Raw genomic sequence first — 17,041 nt, 5'->3', positions numbered from 1 at the left:
GAAAATTAAAAATATACCTCTTGTAATTACATCAAGGACGGTCTCTCGTGATTCCTTGGGTGTACGTCTTCCGGAGATTTGAGTGGGGGTCTCCCCCAGGGGTCTTTCAAAAACCTGTGCTGAAGAACTGTGAAGCTTTAAAACTGTTAGTTCTCTCAATTACTTGACATAAATACACTTACCATTTCTGTTTTAGGAACAGAATGCAGGCTGAGAACAATCTGACAATTCGCTGAAGGTTTCGTCATCACTAGGCAGCAGAGTCAGGGTGTGAACTTGAGTCTGCCTGAATCCAAATTTCTGTCAGCTGTGGCAAGCCATCTCCATCATTCCCATTTAGACTCACAAAGGTGTGTCAGCAGCAACAGTTTTTAAAAGAAGATGAATGGCACCCATGTTGTCAGAAAAGCAAGAGTGTACGTGGGCTGTTGAAAAGGTTTTAGAAAAGATGAAGTGATCCAGATGTGTGAAGTGGATATGTGACACCTGCCTCTCACTACACTGCTTGTCTCTGACTGTACTGCCTGCCTCTGGAGCCCTTGCTCCTAACTGGACTGCCTTGTCTAGCCTCATTAGAAGAGGATGCACCTAGTCTTACTGCAGTTTGCTATTCTGAGGCTGATTGATATCCGTGGGAGGTCTCCCCTTTTCTGAGGAGAGAGGGAGAAGGGGTGGATGGGGGAGGGGAGAAGGAGGGTCTAGGAGGAGAGAAGGGAGGGAATTTTTCTATCAATATGCAAAGTAAATAAATAATTTAATTGATTAAAAGAGAGAAAAGTGATACACAGAAGAAAATTAGAGTAAAACTAATAACCAACTTGACTCCTGTAAAGTTGAGCAGAATATCTGCAATGTAATATTTAGCGTACATGCGAATAGGATCTTGAAGCTTTTTGCATACTGTTTAGAAACAAATATTACATAAAGTTAATTTTTAAGCATAAATGTAAGAATTCCACACATCTGTCATAAAAGCAATTTTTGTCTATTTTACTACCATACAATATAGTTAAACTTCACCCTACATTTGAACATATATTTAGGACTAAAACTCAGTATGACCTGTCTTCTTAAAACAATATTTCACAGTAACTCATGCCTGTTCTGACTAGATGGTGTTGAATTGTTTACTAAGGAAAAGTTGAGATGTATTTTGTAGGTTATAAATATCATTAAAATAATTTTAAATTAACTTTAAAACAAGAGTTTAGTATTGTCATTCATAATGTGCTAGCCTAAGATTTTTTTTAATTAAAATAACATTGTGGTTCACTCTCAAGCACAGCATAAAGATAAAAATAAAAAATGAAATACAGAAAAATATTGTTATAGACTGAATTGTGTCTCCTCAAAACAGATCTGTATGTTGACACCTTAACTCTTAGTGTGGCTTCTTTTGGAGACAGGAAGTAAGGTTGAATAAGGCCATAAGGAAGGAGGCATAATAATATGATAAAACTGAGTGAGTGTTTGTGTGTGTGTGCATGTGTGTGTGTATATGCTCACACACACACACATACACTCTCTCTCTCACACACACACACACACACAGGAGCATGTGTAAAGCAGATTACCTAGACCATGCAGAACCAGTGGGAGGAATATTTATCCCTCTATTGCAGTGGTTCTCAACCTTCCTAATGCTACAAGTCTTTAAAACTATTCCTCATGTTGTGGTGACCCCCCCCCAACTGTAATCTGCTGCTGTTATGAACTGTAATGTAAATGTCTGATATGTGTGATATCTGATGTAGGACCCCCAGAGGGGTCGAGATCCACAGGTTGAGAATCTCTGCTCAAGTGAGATGCAGTACTTTTCCTCCCTGGAAGTCTTGCTCTCTGTACAGTTGTTTGATGAGTTGTACCCATATAACTTCATTAAGTCTGCCTGCTTTCCTGAATCCCTTTCTGAATCGCTCAGAAGTTGCGGAAGGTTAGTAAGGTCAAAGGTTGTACAGGAAATGTATTGGGATTCTGTGGTGAAGTAGTACCATCGAGTGCCTTAAGTACAGAGATCAAGGCTCTCAGAGCTCCAGGGGCCAAGAGTCCCAGTTCTTGGCTCTCTTCTTGGCTTTTAGGATGCTCACCTTCTTGCTCTGTCTCTGCACAAGACAGAAGAAATAAGCTCTCTAGTCTCTTCTAAGGAACCAGTCTTCTTGTGAGGGTCCCTTTAGTCTGACCACACCGAAGTCTCCTCAACTTCTGTGATATTAATCTTGATTGTCAACTTGATGTGATTTAGAAGCATCTAGAAATACACCTCTTGGTGTGTCTGTGATGTATTTTCTCCACTAGGTTAGTTGCAGTGGGAAAACCTACCCTAAATGTGTGGGGCACCACTCTGTGGCCTGGGGTTACATATTGAATAAAAAGCAGATAAACTGAGTACCAGGATTCATGACTACATACTTCCTGGGTATGGCTGCAGTGTGTCCAGGCAAGGGATGTGATGGCTATTATTCTTGGTTGCACACACTGTGGACAAGCCCACAATAAGAGGAGCTGCCTCCATCATTTGCCTAAAGGACTGTCTGTCAGACAATTTCTCAATTACTAGTAAGCCCCCAGGAGGAGGGTGAGTGTTGCCACCCCTGGGTAGGTGGTCCTGGATGGTATAAGGAAACTAACTGAGCAGAAGCAGGAAGCATGCCAGTAAACAGTGTTCCATCATGGTCTCTGCTTCAGTTCTGTCTCCATGTTTCTACCTTGAGCTCCCGCTTTGGCTTCCCTCCAGGATGGACTATTGCCTGTAACCCAAATAAATCCTTTCCTTCCAACATTGCTGTTGGTCATAGTGTTTAGCCCAGTTCCACAAACCAGACTAGAACCAGCTGCCTCATCTTCCTGCCCTCACGGGTTCCCCACCATGGGTGGAATGTATCCCTGAAATCTGTGAGTCAGAATGAATGCTTTCCGCCTTGAGTTGTGCTTTTTGTGTGTTTTGTTCTAGCAACAAGACAAGGAACCAATACACCTTCAAACATCTTCAATCTCAAATCATATCACATGGGAGATGGGGTCTTCAGCATATGAGTTAGGCAGTGGAAGAAATTAAATCCAGAGAAAATAATGAGGAGCCAGGATACAGAGGACCATGGAAATTAGATTTCCACACCCACTCTACCGAAATAGGAAATCCTCAAGAGAGAAAGGAGTAACCATTTTTGTTCTTAAAGATTTAGGGCCAATAGTGAAAGAGTCAAACAAATTTCCCAAAGGAAGTTGTAAACCCAAGGATGGTTAAATATCATGTCAGAAAACTGAACTAATTCCCAACCCTGTGAATTTGTCAGTGGTGGCTTCATTAGTACTTATATTTAGTAATCATCATGGTGCTTTATTTTTAACTGGAATCAATGCCCAACTTGTTAAAGCACTGGCCTTGGGGAGTTGTAGTGTTAAGAGCTCACTTAACACTAGCCCATTGGGATCAATATGGCTCCTCTTGGAGAGTGGTGAAGCACACAAACTCTTGGACTTGAGTACCTGGGTTGAACTCTCCACAGCCTCGCTTTGGAACCTTGGGCAAGGAAAGACCCGAAAGGTGGTATTAAGATTAGCAAACAAACACCAAGTGCTTATTTGATAGGTGCTAGTTATACCTTGAAAATGCTAGGAGGAGGGGGAGGGGAAGAGGAGGATTTGGAAGCTGTAGTGCTAAATTCAGACCTCCTTTGTAGAGTTTTCTCTCTGCTACTTTTCCTTAATATATTCAAGATCATCAGTAGAGTGGGGAAGGGAAGAAAAGTAGGGGAGGAAAGAAGAAGAGGCAAAGGAGCTGGAAGAGAGGAGGGAGAAGATGATTGAGGCCAAATGATTCTGTACCTGCCACTGAGACTCTGTCTGTCCTATCTGCAGGCTGCCTTCAACAATTTGGACTGGTTTCAAGGGAAGCTGGACAGGCTGTAAAATGCAGAACAAGTATCTTATCACCTTGGAGGCATTCACAATCTGAGCTGTGAGGTAGGAGGACCACAAAACAGCTTTGCTCTGTATTATCATGTGTGTGATTTTAAAAACACAAGAATTAATCCTGTTCAGTGTAGTTTCAGTACAAATAGAAGCAGAATGTTATCCAGACATGAGTGAGGAAGCTATCTACCAAGCTTGAGAGAAGAGTGTCTGTGGGGAAAGTTCAGGGACTTGGGACTAGGAAAGGGGGGCAAAGGACATCGGTTGGGTCTGTAATGTTGTATCCTTTTCATTAAGCCCTGAAGCAATAGCAATTGTCATTGTTAAAATTTTGGGTAGTGGATAAATCAGTGTTATATTTTTTTCTTTACTATCTATATAAAATACTTCCTAAGGCTTTGAAACATGAATAGGAAGAGTGTCTCCCACATTCCTAAATCCATCTGAGTTCAAATTCATTGTAGAAATGTCTTCTTTGTTCAGCCAAACATACACACACAGAGAGAGAGAGAAAGAGGGAGAGGGAGAGAGAGAGAGAGAGAGAGAGAGAGAGAGAGAGAGAGAGAGAGAGAGAGAGAGAGAGAGAGAGAATTTTCAGGAATGCATATCCATCTCATATCTAACTTAAAAAGGGATTTTATGACTATTGAAATGGACTGTACATTTGTGAACGTTCACCAAAATACACTTCAAATTCTGAACCGTCTGTATTGAACTGGGTTTGTATTTCGTGTCATTAATGAGCAATACTAATACCACATTACATCTGGGGAAAGTATTTTGTGGTTAGCACATTGCTAGAATATATGCTGACAATAGACAATCAATTGGTTTCATCTCAGAGGCCAAGTCCTGCTGATAGATGGTGGCTGCCTAGGGAAATTTGGGAGAATGACTGTGAAGTCAAATGTGGACATATCAAGCAGCAGAGGTTGGCTAGGGAGCAGTGTCAAGGGCAGGGTAGTAGAGTGGTAGGCTAGATGTATTGCATAGCCCCAGAAAATTTTTGATTCTCTTTATACCACTCTCTCTGATCACTTTCTGTCTTCTTCTACCTATGCCATTTATCTTGTGCCTTCCAAGATTTTATTCTCACTCATGGTGAGTCCATGTGCTGATTCCCACCCTCACCAGGTCAGATGTGACTCCTCTTTCTCCTTACAGTGGATGCATGGCATTTGTCTCTAAGTATTCCAATTCTTTGTTTCCCATCTATTAGGCTGCAGCTAGACCCTGGGCTTTGAAAGGACGTGGTGGATATTGATCTAAGCACTCCTGGCTTGTGGCGCATAGTAAGCAATCAATAGATGTTTGTTAAATGAAGGAATGATTTAAGGAGTGGTGTCCTTGTTTGGCAGAAAAGGAAGCAAGCCCAGAAGTTGAGACTTTTCTCAAGGTTACCCTTCCTTCGGAAGGTAGATCAGCAGACACGTTCTTCACCTCAGCATTTCAGCAGCTTCCACCCCCTTCTTAAATTGTTTGCAGCAAAACTTCTTGGAAATCCTATCTCTCCAATGTTGTTCCAGTTCCTCTCTAACTATTTCTCTGAAGTTATTGGCTCCCCCAATCAGCTATACAACTTTACTGTTTACTGTCACCGCGACATCTGCACATCTAAGTATAGTGGATGAGCCTTGGGACTCAACTTCCTTTGATCCTCCATTGTATTTGACACAGTTGATCTCTTGCTTGCCATAGATAATAGCACTTTATGTGGAGTCCCAAACACTAGCCCTCAGTCTCTCCTCCTCCTCACTGACTCTCTAGTCCAGTCCTCTTCCCTCCCTGAATGTGTGTACTGGCTGGTTTTGTGTGCCTTGACACAGGCTGGAGTTATCACAGAGAAGGGAGCTTCAGTTGGGGAAGTGCCTCCATGAGATCCAGCTGTGGGGCATTTTCTCAATTAGTGATCAATGGGGTAGCCTTGTGGGTGGTGCCATCCCTGGGCTGGAAGTCTTGGGTTCTATAAGAGAGCAGGCTGAGCAAGGCAGGGGAAGCAAGCCAGTAAGAAACATCTCTCCATGGCCTCTGCATCAGCTCCTGCTTCCTGACCTGCTTAAGTTGCAGTCCTGACTTCCTCTGGTGATCAACAGCAATGTGGAAGTAAGTTAAGTAAACCCTTTCCTCCCAAACTTGCTTCTTGGTCATGATGTTTGTGCAGGAATAGAAACCCTGACTAAGACAATGTGCTTTCCATGCAGCCCATACTAACCTAAAACTTACTAGTAGCCCAGGCTTGTTTCAAATTCTTGGTCCTCCTGCTTCAGCCTCCTGAGTGTTGGGGATATAGACATACACCATATACCTGGTTCTGATTTCTTAGTATTAGAGTAAACCAGTACACATTCCTTGGCCCTTGTGTTAGGGTTTTTATTGCTGTGATAAAAAAAAAATGACCAAAATCAACTTGTAGAAGAAAGAGTTTATTTCAGCTTACCACAATCCATCACTGACAGAAGTCAGGGCAGGAACTCAAATAGGACAAGAAGCCAGAGGGAGAAGCCAATGTAGAGATCATGGACCAGTATTGCTTACTGGCTTGCTCAGTTTGCTTTCTTAGAGTACCACCAGCACCAGCACAGAGATAGCACTATCCACCATGAGCTGGTAGTCCCTCCCACAAAAATCATCAGTCAAGAAAATGCACTACAGGCCAATGTGGTGGGGACATTTTCTCAGTTAAGGTCTCCTCTTCCAAAAATGACTGTAGCTTGTGTCAAGTTAACATGAAACTAGCTATCACAGCCTTCTTCTCTGTGCCCTCCCTGAGAGGCCTCACCCATTCGCAAGCCTTAAAAGCCATCTACACATCCATGACCTCAAAGTGTGCCTTTAGCTTAGATCTGTCTTTTAACCTCTAGTCTCTTCTTGTAGTGTCCAACTTCCTACTCAGTATCTTCATTAGGATGCTTTCTTGGTCTGTTTGTATTGCTATAAAAGAACAGCTGGAACTGGGTAATTATAGTCTAAGAACGTGGCAATGGTACCTACTTGGCTTTTGGTGAGGGTCTCATACTACCTCAACTCATGGTGGAAAGCAGAAGGGGGTATGTAAGAAAAACATGAAAGAAATTTTCTTTATCACCACCCTGCAGTTATTTATACAAGTCCACAAGAATAAGAAGTCATTTGTATAATAAAAGTGTAAGTCCATTCATGACCCATGTTCCACTGGGTATGTGGTAGTTTGAAAGCGTTGTCCCTGTTATTCCTCCACATTTGAATACTTGGTCCACAGTTGGTGATGGCATTTGGGGAGGCTTAGGATGGATGGCCTTGATGGAGGAAATGCATCACTGGGGGTGGGCTATGAGGTTTCAAAGCCCCCTGCCATCCCCAGTTCATCCTTTCTGCTTTCTGTTTGTAGTTCAAGATGAGGTCGCTCAGCTTCTGCTGTAATGCCCCTGCTTCAGCATCTTTAGTGTAGGCCTATAGGCATATACCAATCCAATTTAAGATGCCAGTGAAGTAGCTGCTATGATTTAAGTATGATTTGTTGCCACCCAAACTTATATTGAGCCTTGTTAGTTTCTCCACAGGACTTGAGAAATGGGGCCATGAATTAGTTCCTTGTTCTGTGACTGTGATAAAACATCAGGACCAAGAGAGCCTTCAGAAGGAACCATTTATTTTAGGCTTAGACTTCCAGATGGACAAGAGTCCAACACTATCCTATCAGGGAAGCAGGACGGAAAGCCTGGGCAGAAAGCAGGAACATTACAGGTTTGAGGCCAGGGTGGGCCACATAGAGACTTGAATGCCAACCTGAGCATCATAGTAAGATCCTGTCTCAAAAATTTGAAGGCCAGGAGTATGTCTCAGTGGTACAGTACACACACACACACACACACACACACACACACACACACACACGCACACACGAGGAGAGAGAGAGAGAGAGAGAGAGAGAGAGAGAGAGAGAGAGAGAGAGAGAGAGAGAGAAATGGATCCAAATGCACATACCTCTTTCACCTACAGTGTCTTATCTATCAAGTACTAGAGATTGGAATGAGCCAGCAGCTCTCTCTCTCCTAGCTGGGCACACTTTGCTGACATTATACACGCTAATGCATTTGGAACATATTTTTCTTGTACTGTGGCTGCCCCACTAATGCCCTTTCTTAATCATGATTTTAAGATCATTTTATTTTGCTTCCAATGAGCTCTTAGGTGCAAAGGCTGCAAAGGCTTTAAAATGTTGGTTTGTTCAGTGCACTCATGTATGCACCCTCTGAAACATACTGAGCCCTGTGAATATGGACAACAAACATAGTAAAAAAAAAAAAATTAGAAATGAGAGTAAAACAGCCTTGGTTCTCTCCTCGACCTTTCTTTCCACCTTTTGGTTCACGAAATCCATCCCTGAAGTTTTCTGCTTTGTTTCGTGGTGTTTTTGCTGTGTCTCACTGAGCTCATGTCCTTAGTCATTTCCTCTGTAGCTTGACGCCATGGCAGCAGTCTTCCTGGGTTCCTTCTCCTTGGCCTTCCTTTTTTTTGGTCTTTGTCTGCTGTTTTACTTGGTCCCCTTATGGAATGCATGTGTGAGCACCACATTGTTCTGTTCATCTGGCTTGTGTTGAATCCCAACAGCTCCCCTCAGTTCTTTTTACTCCATCAAGGGAAAAACAGTGAATTCTTATTCTCACCTTTCAGCCCTTGGCTAAGGCCTTTCTTTATTCCTTTCCAGTGAGTGTTTTGATGCCCGGAGATTACTTTATATCTGCCTCTTGTAGCCCAAGGGCAGAACCTTGGGAAGGGCTCAGCAAACACCCTGAAGCCTTTGGTATATACTTCACCCTCACTGCCTCCTCTAAGAGGTTAGTAAAGTCTAGTTTGAGACTTCCCCTTGTCCTAGTGACAAGGGGGAGTCTCAATTGAGGGACTGTCCAGTGGGCCTGTGATCCTGTCTGTGAAGGACTGTCTTGATTGTTAATAGATGCAGGAGAGCCTAGCCCACTGCTGGGAATTCTAATCCCTGGACAGGTGGTCCTGCGTTGTGTAAGAAAGCTAGCTAAACACAGGCCTGTAACTGAGCCAGCAAGCAGTGCTTTGCATGGTTTCTGCCTCAAGTTCCTACTCTGAGTTGTCTTAGTGATGGACAATGACCTGTAATTTGTAAGCCAAATAAACCCTTTCTCCCTTAAGTTCATTTCTGACAGGAGATTTTATCGCAGACACAGACATGAAACTGGCATGCCTAGCAACATTGTAGATATCTTAGCTCATGCAAGTGTACTTCATGATGTCCGGACAGGGATGCCATAACTTAATGATAGATTATTTTTTATACTGTATCACTTTTATATATGACTATATATATATATACATACATACACATAAATACATACATGTACATACTCGGATATATGGATGGCAACTTCTTCTAGCATTCTTAGGGACATAGAAGGGGATAAAAAGATGGATTGTGATGGCCCCAACTACACACAGTGGCAGGACCTGCTAAGCAAGCTTTGGATTGGTTTTGGAGGAAGAGCAAGGCATCTCACCAATGCTTTTCTGACTTTTTCTCTACTGTTTTCTCAGCGAACAGTGCCAGCATCCTTAACCCAGAGAGGCTAGTGATGTGCTTGGCATCGAATAGTAAAAGTGGTAGGCTCAGGAAGCTGTCCCCACATACAGCCAGGAAGGAAGATGCTCACTGGGATGAATGAACCAAGACACGGGGTAGGTAGACTGATCCACGGATGTGTGTGGGGTGGTGGGGGGATGGGGGGATGCTTGTATTAGAGTCACGGCTCTGGAAAGTAAGAAAAGTGGGCTTGAGCAGTGGCCTTGGAATGGAGGCTAGAAAAGATGGAGATGAGGTGAGGTGAGGTAGGAAAATCTACACATCTCCCTCCACTGGGGAGATTCGAAGCTCCTGGAGGAAGGAAAACAGCATTCCAGGGAAGAGTGCAAACACAGTGGCTGCATGTTGGTGCTTCCATGGAACTGCTGACATCGTGGGCTTTGCCCTCAGAAGGCAAAGACCTTTAAAGCATTGATGATAACCCTCCTGAGCTCCGCCTTCGGCCTCCATCTTTGTGATGGATTGCCAGCCACCTGCATGGTGCCCTGGCATTTCAACCCACAAAATAATTGGCTGTGGAAGGCTGTTGGATGCCTTTCTGTGGAAGCAAGCTGCAGAAACATTTCTATCAACGCAAATATATTTCTGAGCTTTTGAATCTGAAAGCACCGGTTCTGTTTTTAGTCAACTTCTCTGTGATATAAAATTGTGCTGACTATAATATCTAAGATGAAAGCAGTTCACTGTTGTGCAGTGAAGTAGCTATTTGCCTCATGTGGATTACTTGATATTTTATGTTCTTTTCTGGATCATTTCTGGAAGGGCCGTAGTGTTCTCTAGATGTCTCTAAGAGGAAGCCAAGGTGCCAATGATCCATGTGAGCAGGCTTATCATACATGTGAAGGTTGAGATTTCCTTATGTCTTTAAGGTGTATTTATGCGTTTGTGTGTAGGTCCCTATATATGTCCACAGGTATGCAGGTACATGAGGAGGCCGAAAGAGGACATTGGATATTCTGGAGCTGGAGTTACAGAGGGTTGTGAGTTGCACAAAATAGGTGCTGGGAACTGAGCTAGATCAGTGCCCACTCTTAAGCGCTGAGCCAAATCAGTAGACACTCTTAACCCCTGAGCTAGATCAACATTGATGTGTTAGAACAGTGGGTTGCATCAGGACATACCACACACTAGGCCCAAACAGTTCCACGTGTAAGAGGTTTAATTGAGAGGGAGAGAGGGGGCAGTATGGTGGAAAGAGAGGAGGGAGAGAGAGAGCAAGATGGAGGAATGTTCCCGTGTATATATATGGGTTCTGATGTAGTGGCCACAAGTAAAGGTGGGAGGTGAGCCCAATGGATTCTGGGAATATGGCGGCTGTTGCTCTGGCAACAGGTCTCTGAGACCTGCCCATGAGTTGCCACAGGCTTTGGATGCTAACAAACATACTCTTAACCCCTAAGCTAGATCAGTCCACATTCTTTTTTTTTTTTTTAAGCTTTTTTTGTTTTTATTTATTTTATGTGTATGAGTACACTGTAGCTGTACAGATGGCCATGAGCCATCATATGTGTGGCTGCTGTTGATCTCAGGACCTCTGCCGGCCCCACTTGCTCCAGCCCCTCTCGATCCCCCATTTACTCTCACTCCCACTCCAGCGTAATTTACTGCAGCTATCTTCAGACACACCAGTGAGCCACCATGTGGTTGCTGGGATCCAAACTCAGGACCTACGGAAGAGTAGTGAGTGCTCTTACCCGCTGAGCCATCTCGCCAGCCCTCAGTCCACATTCTTAATCTCTGAGTCATCCCTCCAATTCCTGAAAAGTCAGGCAGGCATCTAACCAAACTTCATTGACCCTGTAAAATGTTAATTTATAATAGCCGATTAATATTAGTCTGTTGAATCATTTTGTATAGCTTCGCTAACTGCATTCTCTGGGCTCACACTATCTCCTTTAGCCTTACAAAAACAATATGTATTACTGTTATCTGTCGTACTGATGACAATGTGGCGTGCAGAGGTTCTGTAACTCTTGCATACACTCACAAATTGGCATGTTGTTGTAAAGTAAGAACAAGAGGACATCTCAAACCTCAGGGCTTTTGCAACTGTGGAAATCCTGCATTAGCCATCTCGGGCTGCATAATTAACTACCTGCCCTAAATCTTAGTCCTTTAGATTGTAGAAGGATGGAGTCAAAGTGGCTTAAAACAGCATCTGCCTTCCAGTAGTTTCTGTGGCTCAGGGATCAGCACATGGCTTAGCAGGAGTGCCTCTGTTTAAGGTTCCTCCAAGGGCTACAAATAAGGAGCCATACAGGGCTGCAGACATCTCTGGGCTTGAGTGGGAAGGGTCTACTTATAAGAGCTTTCCATCGGGTGTTGACAGGATAGTTCCCTGCTGACATTTGACCAGAAGCAGTCCTCAGATTTTTGCCTCCCAGATTTTGCCAGGGGGCACATGTGATAGCTTCCTTTATCACAGCCAGCAAAGATAAGCCAGGAGTGTGAGTGGGATCAGGGCCTAGGCTTGTAACCTAACTTTAGAGATGGCATCTCATCAGCTAATCCCATCTATATACTAGAGGCAAGTCTCTAAGCCCAGCTCTTAGTTAAGAGCCGATGGTATAAATTCCTGTCACCAGAGATAAGCTATCCTTGGGGGTAATTTCAGAAGCCACCCACAACAGCGCCCTTCTCAAATAACTGCCCACATTGTCACTTACAGGGTCACACTGAATGTGTTTATCCTTACATCGTGTGCCTATAGCCTTCTAAACATAGTGGCTGAAGCAAAGATGGACACTGCTCTTCACTAACTCGTGAGACTCACCCCTGCAAGAGCTCTAAATTGTAGTTCAGAGACTTGCATTGCTCTGAGCTATGGGCTTGAAGTAAAATTAATTGGGAGCTATGGGGAAACCACCATCTTCTGCTGTGGACCGTTGAGCAGAGATGGCGGGATGAGAAAGAGAAAATAAGAGACAGAGACACACAGAAAGATTGACTGTGGTTCTTCCCCTGGGTTTGGAGAAATTCAATAAAAGCATTAGGATTCTGTCACTCTGAAGCCAGGGATGAAATCCATAATATTTAACAACCAATAATGTCCAAATACCAAACAATCCAGGGGGGACTCTCCACAAATAACTGAGAGGTGACATCAGATGCTGGTACCTAGCAGCCCAGCTACCTACCCCCCTTCCTAAGGTGAATAATGAACTGCCAAACCACAGTCAGGGACACAAAGCCTGAGCTGTGTAAGAGGAGATGGGAACAATCTATACCCAGAAAATGGGTCCGTATAGTCACCCCTCATGGGAGTTTAGAGAACTTTCCTCACAGCCCCACACTTCAATACTGCATATAGTATTTGCTAGCACAGTCCAGCCAACCAGTCCTGAGCCAGGAATGCTGGTGGCTTCTGTCGTTAAAAATTACAAAGGCAGGGGCTGGCGAGATGGCTCAACAGTTAAGAGCACTGACTGTTCTTTTGAAGGTCCTGAGTTCAAATCCCAGCAACCACATGGTGGCTCACAACCATCCGTAATGAGATCTGATGCCCTCTTCTGGAGTGTCTGAAGACAGCTACAGTGTACTTACATATAATTAATAAAAATCACAAAGGCAGATCTGTTTCTTCCTGCTCCTAAGAGTATGCAGAGCCCTTAGAGTCTACAGCTTAGATTTTTCATCCTTTGGGCCACGGACCGTATAAAATGCACAGGACTCCTGAGTCCATGCTTCTGAAGAAGCTCCTTCCGTGTTTACTGCTTTGGAAGCTTTTGTTGTGGCTCAGAAGGGTGTGTGGTACTCTGGGGTTTGGGGAGATATCTTTGCAGTGATAAACACTGCAACCCTTGGCAGTCAGCCTGTAAGGACACTGGAACAAAGAACGGGGGCTGAGGGACCAGGAACCTTTCTAGGCCTGTTTCTTGATCTGCACAATAATCTGACGCGTCTCTTAGAAAATACCTCAGAGGATCCACGGAGGCAGTGGGTGTCCACATGCTTTACAGAGGTAAAAGGTGAAGAATGTGGACCCACGATGGAGCAAGCAAAGGATGGAAGGAAAGAAGAACGCACTGGAGACAGAGAGAAAAGAACTGGACTCCAAAGAAAAGTGAAGAGATGGGCTATCCTCAGAACGTGCACAAACAGGTGCAGTTTTAAGCTTCAGAAACTCTTTCCAGGACTCTTGGCAGCCCCTCACTCACAGCGGTACATTGGCTACACTGCCCTCTACTGACCATCGTGTGACAGCACAGATGCTGAGGAGCCACTGAAAACAATGAACCTGGGCTTTCCAGACATCTGCTGATTCAGTTTCAAGACCCAGTTATCAGCCCCAGTAGAACAGTGGCATCCTCTCTCCCTCGTGTTTTCTCACAGAGACCTAGAAAATCCATCGGTTTCTTCCCTTGGGGACTGTGGGCATCTGTTCTATAATTCAGGATTGCAGTGCTGGTCAGATGGTCCAGTGGCTGAGAACAAATGCTGCAATTCCAGAGGGCTGGGTTCAAATCCCAGCATGTTCAAATTCTCACATGGTTCACAACTCGCTGTGATTCCATCTCCAGGGTATCTCCCTTTCATATTCTTCCTCGATTTTCATTCCTGAGCTCTCCATGTGGTGAAAGTGTCTCTTCTAACTACTCCAGGTCACCTGACTCTTGTCTCAGTTCTCAAGAACTCACTCATGCCACGGTTCCTTTCCCAGTGCTTTCCACACTGCAACAGCGGCAGACACTCAGTGGCCTTCTGGTTACACCAAAACTTCCCAGAGAGAAACATCCATGCCTTGGGCACTCTGGGAGAGAAGGGTCACTTGGGGGCTGCAAGCTCATTTGGAATGAGAGAGAATGAGATTCATTGGGCGTCAAGTAAAATATAATGCCCTCTTTCGAACCTCTGTTCTGGGCTAAGCATTTCACCTGCACACAAGAGGAAGAAGAGCCCACAGTCTTTGCAGTACATTTACTGGCTGCTTCCTGTGATGAGCACTGTTCTAAATGCACATATGAAGTCAGCAAACCTGGGAACTAGAATCTATTGTTATTATCCTCTATTTATAGAGCAGAATTGGAGGCAATGTAAAGCTGCTGAGGCCACTTGCCCAAGGTCACAGAGTTCTGAAGTAAGAGAACCAGGCTGGAATGAAGTCTGCCTGGGTTCAAAACCTACCTATACAACTACAGGCTCCCCAGCTCCTCATCGCCAGCAACAGCACTGATCTCGGTGGCTTGTGGGTTTGCACTGGTTTGGGTGTTAAGCTTGAGCCTGCTACTCTGTCATTCACTGTGTGTGGATACAAGCAATGCCCTCCGATGTCACTCGCTGTGAGGGGAGGTACGGGCAGTATCCCTTGATTCTTACAGCTGTGACTTCCCCATCTGTCAAATGCAATGAAGAATGATGAACTGTACATCAGATGATTACAGCAGAATGAAATGGTGCAATAAACGGGGCAAGGCAGAGCCTGGAGAGGAAACAATCTCTGCTCACTCCTGGCTATAGTTCTCAAATGTACTTAATCCATTTGTCGTTGGAAAGAGATGGAAATTTTCGCTCCATTTGGTCACTGCAGAACCTCTTTCTGAGCCATATCTCCTTCTTCCTCCTCCCATCCTATGAGCTATTTTCTTAGACAGGTAAACTTAATCCCTGCTTAAATCTTCTCGATGGTTGCACAATATACATATACATATGTACATATACATACATATACACACATATACACATATACATACATACACACACACAAATATAAGTATATGAAATCTAAGTGTTATCAAGATGCCTCAGCTGGTAAAAATGCCTTCCACCAAACCCGACAACCTGGGTTTGATCCCTGTGTCTCACATGGTGGAAGGAGGGAACCAACTCTGGCAAACTGTCCTCTGACCACCACATGTGCTTCACGGCACACATCCATCCATTCATCCATCCATCCACCCACCCACCTGTAATTGCATACAAAATAAATGGATATAATGAAAATGGAATCCCCTATCTCCAAAACACCTGCTATGACTTACAGAACTGTATTTGTTACAATGCTGCACATCTCCCCTACTTTGCATCTTTCTTCTGCCTCTTCTGTCTTGCCCTCCCTCATTGTGAGCCTCCCCGTCTCTCTAGTTCTGTCCTTTGAGTATGAAAAACTTATTCCTACTTTGGAGAACTTGTTACTGAGACAGACAGAAACCTTGAGTATTGCCAGGCTGTCTCCTTCTTGCCAAAGTTCAGTTCAAACATCCTTCATAGACACATGTTCCCTTACTCTTAGGACCATCCTCTCCCCAAAGCCACTGTCCCATGGTAACAGAGTTTCTAGAAGTTACTATTTCAAATATAAATTGATTAATTAATACACAAATAGATTTCTTTTCCAGGTCTAGCTCCCTATAAGAAATACCATTCCAAGCTTGAAGATAACTCCCAGAATCCCTAGCACCTGGAGCAAGGACAGACTCTCAGATATGTCACTGGAGTGGACAGCTAATTCTACATGTGTACTTTTCCTGGCTTTTGTTCTATCCTTTGTGTAAAGTGTAATGGTGGGCAAGGTAGCAACAGACACTAACTCTACCTGGCTTGGGCCTTTACTACAAATAAATTCACCTTTCCTTTTATTTACTTTATATCATTTCCTCTTAATGGAAGCAAGTAGCCAGACCCAAAGCCAGGATGTATGGCCTGGGATTCTACTCATGTATTTTGTCTTGTCTTCAAGGCATTCACCATTCTAAAACTACCCCAGGTGTCTTTCTTTCTTTTTATTTTTTCTTTTGGATATTTTCTTTGTTTACATTTCAAATGTTATCCCCTTTTCCAGTTTCGCTCCCTCCCAGAAACACCCTATCATATCCTCCCTCCCCCTGCTTCTATGAAGGTGTTCCTCTACCCACCCACTGGCTCCTGCCTCCCCATCCTCGATTCCTCTACACTGGGACATCTATGGAGCCTTCATACGACCCAGGACCTCTCCTCCCATTGATGCATGATAAGGCCATCCTCTGCTACATATGCAGCTGGAGCCATGTGCCCAGGTGTCTTTCTATTGAGGCCTTTTGTCTTCTGTGTCACCCACTGAAATACAAAGCACATGAGGAATGTAGCAAGGGAAATTTTAAGTGACAGAGCCTGGCATCTAGTAGGTCTTCAGTAACATAGATACTAAGTTAATTAATGAAAGGATTCCATTAGCCTAAGAACCACTTATAAAACCTTGATATTTGTGTATTTGGTAGTATGAAATTTCTTAGCTCTAAAACTTGGGGAGCATCCTGAAGTCCTGAGTTCAATAGTGAAAGGAGAAAGAGAGATCTGAGTTGTGACATTCTGGACATGCTATGTATAGTTAATATGTGCCAGGTCTAGAGACAAGGCTGAAGTCATTGTCCATGGAACTAAAAAGCATATTGTGAAAGTCTCTTCCAAACTTCTCTCACTGTAACATTACAACCCTTTCTTAGGCTTAGCTTTCTTCATAGTCATGCCCCATGATGAAGGAAAGGGTGCTATCAGAAAAGATAGTGGTGATTTTCCTGTTGCTGTGGTGATAAACACTGACCAAAACCAACTTGGACAGGAAAG

General features: G+C 43.8%; 1 long non-coding RNA gene across 1 annotated transcript in view; it reads left to right on the top strand.

Annotated features, from left to right (window-relative positions):
• The window catches only part of LOC116070173, a 44,245-nt gene that overhangs the window by 1,477 nt on the left and 25,727 nt on the right, over nt 1–17,041 (top strand). Inside the window, exon 2 of the long non-coding RNA XR_004110297.1 lies at nt 3,859–3,963. This is a non-coding gene — a long non-coding RNA (uncharacterized LOC116070173). The remainder of the gene's footprint in view (nt 1–3,858; nt 3,964–17,041) is intronic.

The sequence above is a fragment of the Mastomys coucha genome, unplaced genomic scaffold (assembly GCF_008632895.1).
Source record: "Mastomys coucha isolate ucsf_1 unplaced genomic scaffold, UCSF_Mcou_1 pScaffold22, whole genome shotgun sequence".
Lineage (NCBI taxonomy): Eukaryota > Metazoa > Chordata > Mammalia > Rodentia > Muridae > Mastomys > Mastomys coucha.
This window is presented reverse-complemented; position numbering and strand designations above follow the sequence as displayed.